At 39.0% G+C, this 18,049-nt stretch overlaps 1 long non-coding RNA gene across 1 annotated transcript; it reads left to right on the top strand.

Moving 5' to 3' along the window:
• Window positions 1–777: 777 nt before the first annotated feature.
• On the top strand, window positions 778–5,042 carry LOC130923130 (uncharacterized). Its single transcript, XR_009064652.1, has 3 exons — window positions 778–1,680; window positions 2,172–2,288; window positions 3,259–5,042. It is a non-coding gene; the product is annotated as an uncharacterized LOC130923130 (long non-coding RNA).
• Window positions 5,043–18,049: the final 13,007 nt, after the last annotated feature.

Genomic DNA, 18,049 nt, shown 5'->3' with positions numbered 1-18,049 from the left:
TTTTTTTTTTAGTTTACGCATTTTTATAATCGTTGTAAATGTATTTTCACAATTAAATAACGCTGGAAAAGTTTGTCAAATATATTTCTGTGTGGGATATTGTGCTTACATGGATGCGCCTCTCTGACAAGGAGAGGCTCTGCCCGGCTCCTGTTCACAATTCCCATCCAGCGCCTGCTCTGTTCATCCAAATTATTTATTTTATAAAAAGTATTCCTTAGTTTAGCATCCATATTTAAATATACTGTATATCATTAAAAAAAAAAAAAAAAAAAGCTAGCGAGAGAGAAGCCCAGTCCGACACGGATGTAATAATTGACATTTTAGGCCCGACCCTGCCCAAAATTCGAGTCGGGTCAGGTTTGGGCTTAAGATCTTATACCGCTAACGCGCACACATGCACAAATAGCTCACTTTTTACTGCTTAGTTTTCTCCGCGCTCTCTTCGCTTTGCCGCATCAAAAACACCAATAAAAATTCGCGCTGACGACCAATGCAGCGCTTCCTAGTGACGTTACAATAGTTTTAGGAAGAATGTCTTTTCCTTAAGTCATTTTAAAATATATTTTTTGGAGATACACGAGCACTGTACATCCCATGCAAATGACCTGTATACATTTTGTTTTGTGCACATTTCAGTGAAATATGGTTGAAATTAGATGCATAATACTTTTATTAACATTATTTACTTTGATAGACCGGATATTGTTGCCGTTCCATTTCCTGTTTGGTGCGTGCTAAACAGCAGGGCTTGATCCGGCCGCAGGTTGACGGACCAGAAAATAGACCTCGTACGTAGTTTAGTTTTGACGGATCAGAAAGGTGGACTCAGGCGCATCCGGATCGGAGCTGAGCGGATCATGTGGACCACCTCATATTGACTACAATACAAACGTATTGGTTGTGTTGTTCAGAACGGAGCTGAGCGTAGCGCGGCGGACTCTGTGTGTTGCGGCCTTTAGTCTTCCCACCATGTCCTGGACCGGCCCTGGGGTTTCCTCCAAGGCTCGTGGCTCACTTCATCTACCTCCTCTCAGTACGAAGTAGCAGCAGCTCCACTCCAACCCCTTTCCTGGATGACTGAGTTTCCCTTTTGACTTCTTTTTTAACAGAATGGCACTTTTCATCAAAGTCATCATTATTTAGATATAGATCTAGATGTGTCTGTGTATTCTGCTGAATTGCAAGAGCTGAGAGACAAATTTGTGTGCATTTGTGTTTGTGTATCAAGCAAAGTAATAGCCGGAGCCTCCGCTGTGACAACATACCAGAAAGAGAGAGATCCTATCAAGCAGTCAATGGGAATTCTGCTTAAAGCATAGCAGTGTGTGTGTGTGTGCAGTGGCGGAGCTAGAGGGGGGGCCGGGGTAGCACTGGACCCCCCTAAAATCTGATTGGACCCCCCAGGTGCCACCCCAGATGATTGACAATGACATATCGCGGCACCGACTGCTAAGTCCTTCCTGTACAGTAGTTGGCGCTATGTACCATAAAGCGTTGCAAATTCGCTTTGATGAGGAGAAGAAGAATCGCCACTGAAACGGAGGAAGATTTGAGATTTGAGTACCGTTTGAGTATCGTTGACGGAACGGAACACGGAAGATAAACAAAGTGACAAGAACAAACAAGGAGACGAACTTGGATACCCTGCCTTCAAGCCACTGAAATCCTCGTCGTAATGTAAGTTTTATGCTGGTGTCCTAATGAGTCAATGTTTAAATTTGTAGGAGGGAGATTTTTTGTTGTCGCTAAAAGAGAGAGCCACGGCATCAAGCAAACGTTAACGTCATCTCATGTCGTCCAGCTTCCAACAGCCGCTCGATATTAACGTCTATATTTAATTCATTTGGGTCGCTATTTACATACATGTTTCTCCAATAATTGTAGAGCATTAGCCAGCTGTCTCATGCTCTCTTGCCTTAAATGAAACATCACGTGAACACGGTAGTTGGCCGGGCCTGCTGTCAACTAGCTTGAAAGTCAGAATATTATGTCTATTATGTATTATTATGTATATATGTATTATTATATTATGTAATATAATGTCTACGGTGGTTTATTTGCCCTGAATTTTTTAAGGCTTGAAGTAGGGATTTAATCATTTACCAACATTGTGTGATTATGAGTGATGCTAGGAGTAACGTTAACAGGACTGGCTCATTGTTTCATAGGGACAGTTCAGAATGAAAAGGCAGGGGGCGAAGATTTCCTCTTTTTAAAGCGATCAAAGTGTGGGACGAGTCAGGCTCAGGATGAGAAAGAATCTGGCACACACTGCCCATCACCAGGTCAGTCAGAGCAGAGAAGCAGCTTCTCTGGTCTGAGAAGCAGTCACATGCTCACTTCAGCAGTCATTTTTCAGATACAGGTTTCCTACATGAGTATGGAAAGTATGGAACTTGATTTTTTATATTTAGTTCTATAGTAGTAGTTTTACGATATATTTCCATACAATGGCTTCCATACCACTAGTATGGAAGCCATTGTATGGAAATATATTTATCTTAATAGTTATCTTAAAATATTTGGATTAATTATTTTGCATACATCACTTATCTACAATCTCTTGGAAATAATTTAGTGACATAATGACATACAAATTCAGACTAATAACAAATGATTTGCATGATGAATTGCATCATCTATTCATAAGATAGATTGATAAGAGAGAAGGGGGGGGGGGTCGTATGAGTAACTGTGAATGTGTTGGTGCATTTTCACCATTTTTGTAAAAAATAGTTATTATCAAGTTAATAAACAAATTATATACATAAATCTCATCACCTGTGTGCTTAGTATGTACATTTCAACATTTGACACTCTGATAGCAATTGATAAGTCAAGAAACAAATGTATTGTTATAGTCTGTGGACCCCCTGAAATAGCCTCGGCCACCCCCTGGCCACCCCAAGAATAAAAGTCTAGCTCCGCCACTGTGTGTGTGTCCAGTCTGTGCATCAGTGGGTGTTCCAAGAACACATTTTAAGTGTGTGCGTAAAGCCTACACATGAGTAAGCATTTCTACGATGGCTGCTGACATATTTGGCAGCTTCCCTCAGTGATGCCAAGCTGCATCTTCATTTTGACCCGAGCATAAATTCAGACACGCCATTTGCCGAGTTCTTTCAGACTCGTCAATACAATCTGTTGTGATTCACATGAGATGGCAACGTATTATCTTCCTCCGCACAAGTTTACATGTTCAACAGTTATCTGTTGTTGTTGTTTTTTGTCCTTTTTTTTTTTTTGCTTTTGTAGGACCATCACAGTGAGACAGAGACAAAACAACTGAAGGGAGAGGGAAATGAAAATGATACAAAATGGCAAAGTCAGTCCCAAAGATGCTAATGGAAGTGCTTCCAGCCCAGGAGTAAGCTCATAAAATCACGCATAACGTACTTCTGTAGCCTGAGTAGCAGTCTTCTCCTTCTGAGTAATGCATATTGCCATGTCTGTGAATCACTGACTGTAAATAATGTAATAAAAGGAGTCTGTGATGTGCATGTGAAAATATCCTGATGAACGACAGGTCTCCACGCCTGAATTACTGTAGGTCATCGTGTGAAACTTTATTATTGATCCCATGGAGATGTTCCGTTATGTTCTGCATTTGATTAGGCTGTATAAGTACAGATCCTAATTAGTCTTTTTTTTCTCAACTGCCTTAACACCACCCACTAAATAATCTCCAAACAGAAAATGATGTCACACCCAGAATGAGCTGCAGATTCTTGCATTCTACCTGCATGCTAAACATGACCTTTCTATTCTTAACATTTGACCATTCTGTCAGCATGTACTATGTAGAACAACACTACAAAGCTAGGAATGATCATCAATTATGGTTGTGTTGTCACATCCAGAATGTATTTATTTGTTTGCTTGTTTGATTAGGATACTGCACATTAATCAATATGTCAGCCCAGAGCATCAATGTAAATATGCCAGAATTAGCATAGCAGCTAATTCACTTCCGTTGCTCTAAGGCAGGTCAAGGACATAAAAACAATATACTGAGTATACAAATTTAAAAAACAAAAACACACAGTTGTACAGTTATCTGGGAGTCCTCACTTTTTTTTAGTAAGAGTTAGTACCTGAATTACTCTATAGTAAAAGTAACTAGTTACCAGGTAAAGTAACTATTTCCGTTACTTTAAAAAGTTGTTGTATGTCAAAGAATTTGAACTTTTCCAAGCAGTATTTGAGTTGTGTTGTAGAACCTTGTAATATTTATTGCACCTCACCAGCAACAGATTTATCTGTACACTTGAAGTGCAACAAAAATAAACAGATTTGAATTGCTTACCACAGATGTCGACAAAAGCTTTGCCCCGGGACATAAATTACACTTTACATGCACATTCTTTCCTTTAATTTCGACCAACTTGAAATAGTGTTCATATCTCCACCACGTAAAGGACAAATTTTCCTCTGAATGCTCTGTCATCATATCCCTCTGCATCTGTTTTGCATGTGTGTTTTTGCCGCATGTGTTGTTCCGGTTTGTGTGTGAAAACACCGCCTCTGAAGTACGTGTGCTATTAGGCTCGAGCGTTACTTCACAGAATGGGGGATAACGTGAGATTTGACAACAATGCAACCATATTGGAAGCAGGTCTGGCTCGCGGGACCTTAAACTTTAATTTGCCAGTTCGATAAAGAGACAAACTCATTACTAAGGCAAAGAACAGATATGTGATCAAACTTAAGGATGTAAACAATGTTGACCCTTACGAGCAAGCCGAAGACAAATGGACTAAAGATGTCAACGGGCTTCCACAATTACGCGAAATGGACATTCTGCTGTATTTATTGTTTGGTGTATGTTACTAAACTCATTAGCGATTCCAAAATTACAAATCGCTACAAAGCAACGAACAGTTTTGCTGCGGATGGGTGCAAGACTTGCACATTATGACTGTATCAAACGGCAACTCCGTCGTTCTTGCAGAGGTTGGTCATGTGTGTTTACTATTTTCATTGCCATGAACCTGAACGCACCCCAAGTCTTGGATGACAAATAAAAAGAGCAGACTCGCTACGGCTGGTAGTTTCTTCAATGTATTCAAAGTAACTAATGCACCACTTTTGACCGTCAGTAGCAGTAACGGCGTTGTAACGGCGGAAAAAATAATTAGTTAGATTACCCCGTTACTGAAAAAATAACGCCGTTATGTAATGGCGTTATTTATAACGGCGTTATTCCCAACACTGCTTATAACACTCAAATATGTACCTAATTATATTCATTCATTTTATTATAATTATTAAAAAATAAATAAAAAAAAATAAACATTTTTGACATTCAAGAGTGACAGTTATAAGACCTGCCGTCTTCACCAATGAGGCGTCCCTTGTTTTATTTTTCAGGGAGTAGGCAACCCTAACCTGTGCAGTCATTGTCAATTTTTGACATGGTCACCATTTTGTAGGATACGGTTATAATTAGAGATGTCCTGATTGATCGGGTCCGATCACGTCATTTTCAAAGTATCGGAATTGGCAAAAAAATATCGGCCATGCCTTTTTTTAATGTACAGTATATACTGTTTTTTTTTTTTTTTATTAAATCGTTTTCTAATTGCATTTAACGTTACAGACATAATATGTTACTCTCTTCCAGAGTCTTTAGTGTAGGCTTAAGGTAGGGTTATCAAATTTATCCCGGTAAGTAATTTTTAAAAAAATGTATCATGTTAAAATATTTAGCGCAATTAATGCATGCGCTGCACGACCCACTCACGCATTGTCGCGCTCAATCTGTAATGGCGCCGTTTAACCTAAAAGGCAGCGTTAAATGAGTAGAGTGAATTTTGACAGCCTTCGGAGCCTTTTTTAATTGGCTAAAGCCTAACAATCCCTCTCCCTACGATTAGAAATATCATGGGAAGCAATGTGGGGAAGCAAGGTAGCAATTGATCTTTTTCTTATCACTTTATGTTATTTACCAATGCAGAGAAGATATATCAATTGGTAGCACTACGGTCAGTCATAGTTCCACTTCCCATCATGCATTTGGCCATGGCTACAGTATCATTTACTGAAAGCTCAACAAATACACTAGATGGCAATATTTAGTCACAATTTACAAAGTCACAAGTCTTTCTATCCGTGGATCCCTCTCACTGAAAGAATGTTAATAATCTAAATGCCGTCTTGAGGATTTATTGTCATAATAAGCAAATACAGTACTTATGTACTGTATGTTGAATGTATATATTCATCCGAGTTTTATTCTTTTTTTTCTTAATGCTTTGCCAAAATGTATATGATCGGGAAAAATTATCGGGAATGATTGGAATTGAATTGGGAGTAAAAAAAAAAAAAAGCAATCGGATCGGGAAATATCGGGAATGGCAGATACTCAAACTAAAACGATCGGGATCGGATCGGGAGCAAAAAAAACATGATCGGAACAACCCTAGTTCAGACCAATCGGACACTCAGATTTTCATTCTCGGTGTCAAACAGCTGAACAGGACAGGTTTAAGGAAAAAAAAAAAAAAAAAAAAAAGAATTAAGTGTGGTTTTATTTGTTTTGTTTATTATTGCCAACCAGCTACCAGATCTGGTAAAATGAGTAGACTGAATTTTGGCAGCCTTTGGATACTTTTTTTTAATTGGCTAAAGCTTTACAATCCCTCTCCCAACGATTAGAAATATCTTGGGACGCAATGTGGGGAAGAAAGGTAGTAGTCGATCTTTTTCTTAACACCCTATGTTATTTCTCAACGCAGAGAACATATATCAATTGGTACCACTACGCACAGTTATGGTTGCACTTTCCATCATGCATTTGAGCAGAACAGTTAAATGGCTACAGTATCATTTACTGAAAGCTCAACAAATTCACTAGATGGCAATATTTAGTCACAATGTACAAAGTCACATTTATCCTTTAAGAATTACAAGTCTTTCTATCGGTGGATCCCTCTCACAGAAAGAATGTTAATAATCTAAATGCCATCTTGAGGATTTATTGTCATAATAAACAAATACAGTACTTATGTACTGTATGTTGAATGTATATATTCGTCTGAGTTTTATTCATTTTTTTCTTAATGCATTGCCAAAATTTATATGATAGGGAAAAATTATCGGGAATGATTGGAATTGAATCGGGAGCAAAAAAAAAAGCAATCAGATTGGGAAATATCAGGATCGGCAGATACTCAAACTAAAACGATCTGGATCGGATCGGGAGCAAAAAAAACTGATCTGAACAACCCTACTCTTTATTATGGTGGGCATATCATTAGGACAGAGAAAGTGGCTGATTTTGAAGCATCTTGAGTTGCACGTGAAATGATTGCAAACAAGATTGCCAAAGGAACTGCTCCCTGCTGACACTGGTTTGAGAGACATGTTAATGCCATTCGATATTTACATATACCCAACCTGTAGCTGACAAGTTTGTAGACACCGCAGCATTCTCTTTTGTACTTCCAATATACTGCATCATGGCTTCGCTGCCTCACGTGCCAGCAGGTCATCCGTCTGCTCCAGTACATCCCAGTAGGATGCCACTACCGCTAAAATATGAGCTCAGATGGCAAAGTAGATGAGTAACAGTGGTTTTATTCGGTTGAGCAGCGATGGCATGTTCTCGCACGCGGAAACCGCATGACCACTTTTGATGAGTCACAGGAAGAAGACGTCTCATATCAATCAAGATGCAGCAGTGAAGTAACATATTACTGTTACTAAATTTACCTTCTTTAATATCTTACAAAACATCTTTTTCTTCAAGTCTTCACAGGTTAATTTCTCGCTTCACTCCTGTTTAGCATTTTCCATTTGATAAGATAAATAAATGGATGAATCTGATTCATCATACGGGCTGCAATTCAACCAAACCACCAGCTCGATGTTGTTTGAAAGAAAACAAGTGCATGAGGCTTAACTGGGCTCAGCGATGAGCCTCTCGAGATGAAAAGTTTGAACAAGTGTAGGCCGCGCTCCCAGATTGTGTTTACACTGCAATTATTGCAATAATTGCAATCTTTAGAGCCTATCTTCGTTCGAGTAAATGAGTAAATCAAACAACTGTCAATCACATTATCAGTCCACTTTTGCTATTTTGTCTAATTCTAAATCAATTCTAATTATGAACATTTGTTTTGATCTCATCTGCAGCAATTAAAATTTTACTTATGATTTAATTGTGTGGCATTGAGTCAACCGTAATTTTCTATCCAAGGACATTCGTATCAGCACCATCAGTTTGTAACTCAGAACAATAGAAGGCCAACATACTTCTGTTAAAATGTGTACTTCTTGTTTTCAATAGTTGGGGAATGCAAAAACTACAATGTAAAGTGCATTGTAGTTTTTGCATTCCACACAAAATACGGAACAAGTACTGTATTTTTCGGACCATAAGTCGCACTTCAGTATAAGTCGCACCAGCCATAAAATGCCAAACAAAGAGGAAAAAAACCATACAGTATATAAGTCACATCAGAGTATACAGTAAGTCGCATTTTGGGGGGAAATTTACTTGATAAAATCCAACGCATAGAACAGATATGTCATCTTGAAAGGCAATTAAAAATAAAAATACAGTTTATAGAAAACATGCTGAATAAGTGTACAGTATGATAATGTTACGTGATGCATGAACATCGAAATGCGAACGTGGCCGGTATGTTAACGTAACATGGCTATTAAGAGTTATTCAGATAACTATAGCATAAAGAAAATGCTAACACGTTTACCAAACCATCAGTGTGACTTCAAAACACCAAAATAACATGTGAAATTATTAGGGCTGTTAAAAATATCGCGTTAACGGGCGGTAATTAATTTTTTAAATTCATCACGTTAAAATATTTGACGCATGTAACACACATGCCGCGCTCAAACAGATTAAAATGACAGTACAATTCAATGTCCGCTTGTTACTTGTTTTTTGGTGTTTTGCGCCCTCTGCTGGCGCTTGGGTCTAACTGATTTGATGGGTTAGTACCATGAGTGAGCATGGTGTAATCATTGACATCAACAATGACGAGCTACTAGTTTATTTTTTGATTGAAAATTTTATAAATTTTAATAAAACGAAAACATTAAGAGGGGTTTTAATATAAAATTTCTATAACATGTACTAACATTTATCTTTTAAGAACTACAAGTCTTTCTATCCATGGATCGCTTTAAGAGAATGTTAATAATTTTAATGCCATCTTGTTGATTTATTGTTATAATAAACAAATACAGTACTAATGTACAGTATGTTGAATGTATATATCCGTCTTGTGTCTTATCTTTCCATTCCAACAATAATTTACAGAAAAATAGGGCATATTGTATAGATGGTTTGAATTGCGATTAATTACGATGAATTAATTTTTAAGCTGTAATTAACTCGATTAAAAATTTTAATCGTTTGGCAGAAATTAGAAATTATATAGCAATGTGTTAATAATTTCACAAATAAGTCGATCCAGAGTATAAGTCGCACCCCCAGCCAAACAATGAAAAAAACTGTGACTTATAGTCCGAAAAATACGGAAGTTGCAAATACTAAAGTCATTCCAAAGTGCATTTGGGTCATTCCAGAATTGAAGTACATTTTGGCTTTAAAATTCTTTAAAAATAACCCTTCACTTCACTGGTTTTCTGCCAAATATTATGTTTGATTAGCTCAGCTAGCGGATCATTGGTAAATTAGAATTACATTATTTGTTTGATATTTAAAATATTTGCAATAATCACAGTAAAAGGGTTGCAGGTAACGGCATAAAATCCATACTAAAGGAGTAGGTGTTGATCTACTGTCTAAAAGAACTCTTCCCAAATAATACAAAATGAAATCTGTTAACTGTTGTTGGTCGGGCAGCATGGTGAATGAGCGGTTAGCACATTCGCCTCACAGTTTTGAAATCAAGGGTTCAATCCTGGGCTTGCGCCTTCATGTGGGAAGTTTGCGTGTTCTCCCTGTGCCTGTGCGGGTTTTCTCCGGGTAATCCACTTTCCTCCAACATCCCAAAAAGATGCATAGCTGACTGATTGAACACACTAGCCATTAGGGTTGGGCATGGAGCATCGATGGAAACCGGTTCTAACACTCCGATGCTCCCGGAATCGTTCTAATTTTTAAATTTTAATTCCATGTTTCAATGCCCTGACCGCTGAGCGGGAAAAAATGCTCGAATTCAAAGGCTGCTATTTATATACAAGTTAAAATTAGCCCTGTGAGAAATTCACATAAGTTTATATAATTTTTAAAAATCCTCCAGAAGTTAAGACTTTAATATAAACCATGCCTATTTTTGACCCTACGTTTTTTTTTTTTTTTTTTTCCCTGCCTCTTAAAAGAATCGGAATCGAGAATCGTTTGGAACCGGAATCGAAACGTGGAATCGAAATTGAACCGGAATCGTTCAACTTTAAACGATGCCCAACCCTACTAGCCATACTGTCTTCAAAGAATTTGCGGTGTAAAATACTGTAAGATTTGTAAGATTGGAATGTGGCTTTCAAAGTTTCGGAACTGGAACATCGGCATTCTGGGGATGTATTTAGTTCTAAAAGCATGTGAGAAAACAAGAAACATTAGTAGAGTGCTAATATACACAACTCGAGAAGCTGGGGATATTTATCTTGCAAGTGAATTTATAGGACAAAGTTAGAGTGCACAATAACACGTTGAACTTGATTTGACCTTCTCTAAACTTTTCAATACACATACCCAACTATTCATTTCATAACAAGGAGCTGCAGGGTAAAATTACCAGAGGGTGTTTGATCCTGGTCCACTTGTATGCTATTCTATTCCAGGCTCTCTGCTGATGACACTCTGTTACACGCTGAGATCAGTGGCCATTTCCTTCGAAGAACATCCTCTTTGAAGACTCCCAATTGCGAGTTACTCAAACACGTTATGAATTTTGCCATTTAACTTCATATTACGAGCAGCAAAAGGTGCAAAAAACAACAACAACCTGAAAGTAAAATGTACAAGCTTAGGGAAAATCTAATTCTGTTCACGTGTGTGTAATTATTATTATTTATTAGGCTTGTCCTTAACTCTTAACTGAAAACTAAATATCCCTAATTTTAATCTTGTATATTAGCTACTATCTAATTCTGGGTTGAGTACTTTGTTATACAGTGATCCCTCGCTACTTCAAACTTTGACCCCTTAGTCCATCGCAGATTTTTTTTTTTTTTTTTTTCCAATTTAAAAAAAAAAAAAAAAAATACAGATAAGCTGTCCTGGTCCCATCACTAGTCTTACTCTCCCTCTTCCTGCTTTACTTCGTCAGGCAGTGCACTGGAGTTGCTTATTAAAATTAACGATGATCAACAAATGTTAAAGTTTGATCTTGCCAGAAATGCTTGGGAGCCAAAGCTTCAAAGCGCCTCATGTGTCAATCATGGCTTAGCTTGTTAACGCTTGCTGTGGCAACTCATTGTGTGTAAGTGAGCATTGTGAGCGGATTTGAGTTGACTCACTCAATGCAGCATTTAATAAAGACAAGCATTTTTCTACATTATTCTTGTTTAAATTTAAATCGGTGGGACAGTAACATGTTTAAAACAACATAATTATTATACGTATTTGAAGTGCTTAAGAACTATTAAAACATATATACATAAAAGTTTGGTTTTTTTTTAATTTGGGGGAACAAAAGTGAAAAACGCGTCTTATATGTACAGTGCTGCTCAAAAGTTTGTGAACCCCCTCAACATTTTGGAATTTTCTATTATTTCAACCTGATTTCCTAATCAATCAATTCAGTAGTTTTTTTTTGTTTTTTTAACAGTTGTGTTGTCGAGACTAAATTAAAAAGAGTTTTCATCAACTGATGTAGGTGCAAAATTGAACTGTTTGGTCACAACCAAAACCGCCATGTCTGGCGAAAAGTCAACACTGCATACCACCAAAAGAACCTTCTCCCAACAGTGAAGCATGGAGGTGGGAATGTCAAGATCTGGGCTTGCTTTTCATCCTCAGGACCTGGACAACTCCACATAGTCCAGGGAATCATGAATTCTGAGGAATATTGTCAAATCCTAGAACATAACCTGACACCATCTGTTTTGAAGTTAAAGCTTGGCAGAAGGTGGATCATGCAACATGATAATGATCCAAAGCATTCCAGCAATACAACCAAGGAATGGCTGAAAAAGAAGAAGATTCGTGTTCTGGACTGGCCCAGTCAAAGTCCTGACCTAAATCCCATTGAAATGCTGTGGCGGGACCTGAAGCGAGCAGTTCATGCCAGACGCCCATCAAACCTCTCTCAACTGACTGCGTTCTGCAAGGAAGAATGGGCAAAAATCCCCCAAAGTAGATGTGAGAGGCTGATTAGTCACTACAGAAACCGTTTGGTTGAGGTAATCTCTGCAAAAGGAGGCGCAATATCCTATTAACTGAAGGGGTTCACATACTTTTGCACACATGATATCTGAGTTTTTCTTAAATCAACCACTTTTGTTAAATAAAGAATGACAATATAACTATTTCTTTTGTTTCAGTCCATTATTTGGAATGTCAGTATTGTGGATTTGGGTATAACTTAACATTTAATAAGGTTATTTTAGTTTTTTTTTACAAAAAATCTGACCATCGCTGTGGGGTTCACAAACTTTCGAGCAGTACTGTATCTCTTTTCAATGCTAAATCTGAATAAATACATTGAACACACACAAAAAAAATATGGTGGGTTGATTAGCGGTTTATCACTTATCGCGGCGGGTTCTGGTTACCATTAGCCGCGAAAAACGGGAGATCACTGTATTCAGTATTTGCAGGATATTGCATTCACACTTTTGGAGTTTGAAAGATGAAATAATTATCAGATTTATAATATTCCACATGTTTGTTTTGTATTTAGTGAGTAGTGGATGGATTAATTAATTTGATAATTTAGGTACAAACGCAATGTTCTAATGTTCTCTGATTGTGATATTTTCAGAATTAAGTGTGTGTGGGGTTGTCGGCAGGTCCTCCTGGGGCCTGTGGGGCCTGGGGTGGGGCTTGTTTTCCCCTGCTGGTGGGGTGGGTATCCTCTTGTCCTGGCGTGGGGGGGGTGCCCGGGTGGTGGAGGGGGGGGGGCGCTTGAAGTGGGGCTTGTTTTCCCCTACTGGTGGGGTGGGTATCCTCTGGTCCTGGCGTGGGGGGGGGGGGTGCCCGGGTGATGGAGGGGGGGCGCTGGAGGTGGTGTCTGGGTGGCCGGGTGCCTGTCCCGCCCTTCTGCCGGGGCCACACTGCGGGAGCCTGCCTCTTAACTCACGCACTCATCACTTTGCACTGTAAATATCTTTCACCCTGGCACCTACCTACTCATTCATACCTCCGGGGGGAGTCGGAGTGGCGCGCCCCCTTGTCCCCGGTTGAGGGGGGCGCGGATGGCCTGGGGGACCCCCTGGATCCCGGGGGGATGACAGTGGCCCCCTTGGAGAGGAGGAGAGATAGGCTACGCTGGCTTACCCCCCCCCCCCCCCCCCATCACATATCTGATGGGATTCATGCAGGACTAGGTGTAATTAGACGCAATTAAGTAAGAAAACTTGATGTCAGGATGAACAATCAGATAGCATAGAATAGGATACCAGCATACTCAGACTCACAAGGGATTCACACAAATACTGGTTTATACACCTCGCGTGGCTGATTTGTGTACACTCCATTTATCTATCTGACCCCACCCCTTCTTTTTTCCTTGGTCATCACGCCCCCCACATGGTGTCAACTGAAAATACAACTGGCTAACAATAGCACCAACATATTCATAGTTAGTGTAGGCGTTCCGTGTATTTCTTGTTGTTGTTTGCACTTCTCTGTCTCGCTCTCCTTTTCTTGTGTAAATAAATCCTTCCTGTTCGCTGCTTTCTACTAATAAATGAGGCCTGTTGAAGATCACAATGGGAATATGTCATACTCCCACACATTAAAACTGTTCAGACAAGAGATGTCCCGATCGATCGGGTCCGATCACGTCATTTTCAAAGTATCGGAATCGGCAAAAAAATATCGTACATGCCTTTTTTAAATATATATATATATATATATATTTTTTTTTTAATTGAATCGTGTTCTATTTGTATTTAACGTTACAGACATAATGTGTTACACTCATCCAGAGCCTTTAGTTTAGTTTAAAGGAGGGTGATCAAATTTATCGCGGTAACAGCGGTAATTAATTTTTTTAAATTTATCACGTTAAAATATTTAACGCAATTAACGCATGTGCTCCACGACCCACTCACGCATTGTCGCGTTCAATCTTTAATGGCGCCGTTATACCTATATATAGAGCTAAAAGGCAGCGTAAAATGAGTAGAGTGAATTTTGGCAGCCTTTGGATACTTTTTTTAATTGGCTAAAGCTTTACAATCCCTCTCCCAACGATTAGAAATATCTTGGGACGCAATGTGGGGAAGAAAGGTAGTAGTCGATCTTTTTCTTAACACCCTATGTTATTTCCCAACGCAGAGAAGATATATCAATTGGTACCACTACGCACAGTTATGGTTGCACTTTCCATCATGCATTTGAGCAGAACAGTTAAATGGCTACAGTATCATTTACTGAAAGCTCAACAAATTCACTAGATGGCAATATTTAGTCACAATATACAAAGTCACATTTATCCTTTAAGAATTACAAGTCTTTCTATCCGTGGATCCCTCTCACAGAAAGAATGTTAATAATCTAAATGCCATCTTGAGGATTTATTGTCATAATAAACAAATACAGTACTTATGTACTGTATGTTGAATGTATATATTCGTCTGAGTTTTATTCATTTTTTCTTAATGCATTGCCAAAATGTATATGATCGGGAAAAATTATCGGGAATGATTGGAATTGAATTGGGAGCAAAAAAAAAAAAGCAATCGGATCGGGACGTATCAGGAATGGCAGATACTCAAACGAAAACGATCGGGATCGGATCGGGAGCAAAAAAACATGATCGGAACAACCCTAGTTCAGACCAATCGGACACTCAGATTTTCATTCTCGGTGTCAAACAGCTGAACAGGACAGGTTTAAGGGAAAAAAAAAAAAAAAGAATTAAGTGTGGTTTTATTTGTTTTGTTATTTATTGCCAACCAGCTACCAGATCTGGTATTATATCTTGAGCTTTCCTCCTGAGTGAAATAACTTGAAAATATTATACAATTATAGTTGTAAACTTAATTTTCACACTGTCGAACTGCCCAAATTTAAGTGGCCTCTTCCTTGAACTACGCTAAATCCCCCACCCCAGCCTTAAAAAACACTTGTACGTGTCTAACTTTGCCACTATTAAATCAAACAGGCCGTGCAATTTTTAATGATTAAAAAAATATGACCACCACAGCTACTGTTTGACAGCTTGTACACTAATAGTTCTATCACTCTATTGCATGTGAGCACTCTCTGAGGCTGCAGTAAGTGCTAGTTCTTTGCCCAAATTGAATCCACACTGTATTACACATGAAAGAGTGTGCTTGTACATTTCCTGTCATTCATTTTTGTTGATCCAAGGAGAATCCGCCCAATGTCAGATTAGCCGGGCTTGAACGCGGCCTCGTGAGGACTGGGTACATAACGCATAAGTAAACATGATTATCAGACCGCAGTTTACACAAGAAACTCTTCATAGTTAAGAAGACAGTTTTCAGTGGAGGATAGAGAGCAGGCTGCCAGATTGTCACCCTGAGATTAGCGGACAAATGACTGATTTTCCACTATGTTCCAGTACAACTGTACATAGTTACACAATGGAATTATCCACAGCCAAAAGGGAAACGGTGTGTTATGTAACAAGTTACATTACTTGATTATTTGTTCCGTGTTTAATTATCAGTGCATTATAACATCTTGACAAATTAGCATTTCCTTTAACAGCCAATTTTCCACGGCCATTAATAGTGATGGATTGCTGTGATTTTAATGGCTTCTTGCTGGGGTAAAACTGGCCCAAGAGTCTAATAGGGCAGATTTTATTGAATTAACACTTGATTTAACCCGTAGAAAGCGCATTATAATTAAATATCATTTAATGGAAGAATGATCATCTGGACACAACATAGATACTCCCGCACAAGAGGAAGAGTCAAGTGAAGTTTGAATTTAATTGTTAGCCAAGTGTTATGTATTTACTATACTGTAAATGTGTTTTATTATACAGTGGGGCAAATAAGTATTTAGTCAACCACCAATTGTGCAAGTTCTCCTTGAAAAGATTAGAGCCTGTAATTGTCAACATGGGTAAACCTCAACCACGAGAGACAAAATGTGAAAAAAATACCCAGAAAATCACATTGTTTGATTTTTAAAGAATTTATTTTATAATTAGAGTGGAAAATAAGTATTTGGTCACCTACAAACAAGCAAGATTACTGGCTGTCAAAGAGGTCTAACTTTTTCTAACGAGGTCTAAGGAGGTCTAACGAGGCTCCACCCGTTCCCTGTATTAATGGCACCTGTTTTAACTCATTATCGGTATAAAAGACACCTGTCCACAATCTCAGTCAGTCACACTCCAAACTCCACTATGGCCAAGACCAAAGAGCTGTCGAAGGACACCAGAGACAAAATTGTAGACCTGCACCAGGCTGGGAAGACTGAATCTGCAATAGGTAAAACGCTTGGTGTAAAGAAATCAACTGTGGGAGCAATTATTAGAAAATGGAAGACATACAAGACCACTAATAATTTCCCTCAATCTGGTGCTCCATGCAAGATCTCACCCTGTGGCGTCAAAATGATAACAAGAACGGTGAGCAAAAATCCCAGAACCACACGGGGGGACCCAGTGAATGACCTACAGAGAGCTGGGACCACAGTAACAAAGGCTACTATCAGTAACACAATGAGCCGCCAGGGACTCAAATCCTGCACTGCCAGACGTGTGCCCCTGCTGAAGCCAGTACACGTCCAGGACCGTCTGCGGTTCGCTAGAGAGCATTTGGATGATCCAGAAGAGGACTGGGAGAATGTGTTATGGTCAAATGAAACGAAAATAGAACTTTTTGGTAGAAACACAGGTTCTCGTGTTTGGAGGAGATAGAATACTGAATTGCATCTGAAGAACACCATACCCACTGTGAAGCATGGGGGTGAAAACATCATGCTTTGGGGCTGTTTTTCTGCAAAGGGACCAGGATGATTGATCTGTGTAAAGGAAAGATTGAATGGGACCATATATCAAGAGATTTTGAGTGCAAATCACCTTCCATCAGTAAGGGCATTGAAGATGAGACGTGGCTGAGTCTTTCAGCATGACAATGATCCCAAACACACAGCCTGGGCAACAAAGGAGTGGCTTCGTAAGAAGCATTTCAAGGTCCTGGAGTGGCCTAGCCAGTCTCCAGATCTCAACCCCATAGAAAATCTGTGGAGGGAGTTGAAAGTCTGTGTTGCCCAATGACAGCCCCAAAACATCAGTGCTCTAGAGGAGATCTGCATGGAGGAATGGGCCAAAATACCAGCAACGGTGTGTGAAAAGCTTCTGAAGAGTTACAGAAAACATTTGGCCTCAGTTATTGCCAACAAAGGGTACATAACAAAGTATTGAGATGAACTTTTGGTATTGACCAAATACTTACTTCCCACCATGATTTGCAAATACATTCTTTAAAATTCAAACAATGTGATTTTCTGGTTTTTTTCCCCACATTCTGTCTCTCCTAGTTGAGGTTTACCCATGCTGACAATTACAGGCCTCTCTAATATTTTCAAGTGGCAGAACTTGCACAATTACAGTAGTGGTTGACTAAATACTTATTTGCCCCACTGTATGACAGTGTTACTATTACATGGGTTTGTGAGGAAAAAACAGGAAAGCATAACGCTTATATCTGAAAATGGAGACTGTTGGTGCTGACAGGAAAGGCGAGGATGACATGACAAGATTGACAGAAGTAGATGCTGTATATTGTGTGTCCAGAAGAGCAGGTGCAAAGGCATTAAGGCTAGAAGCTAACGGGCATGGTTCAAACTGTTTTATTGTTGTGTAGCTTGGGAGAGAAATGGAGTAAGGCTTATCTCAAAGGAAGAGTTAGTTAAGAATGTCTTGGAGGTGAATTGCGTGTCAGATCGAGTGAT

This window comes from Corythoichthys intestinalis, chromosome 10 (assembly GCF_030265065.1).
Source record: "Corythoichthys intestinalis isolate RoL2023-P3 chromosome 10, ASM3026506v1, whole genome shotgun sequence".
In the NCBI taxonomy this organism is placed as follows: domain Eukaryota; kingdom Metazoa; phylum Chordata; class Actinopteri; order Syngnathiformes; family Syngnathidae; genus Corythoichthys; species Corythoichthys intestinalis.
The sequence above is the reverse complement of the archived record's forward strand: the minus strand, read 5'-3'. Positions and strand labels throughout refer to the sequence as shown.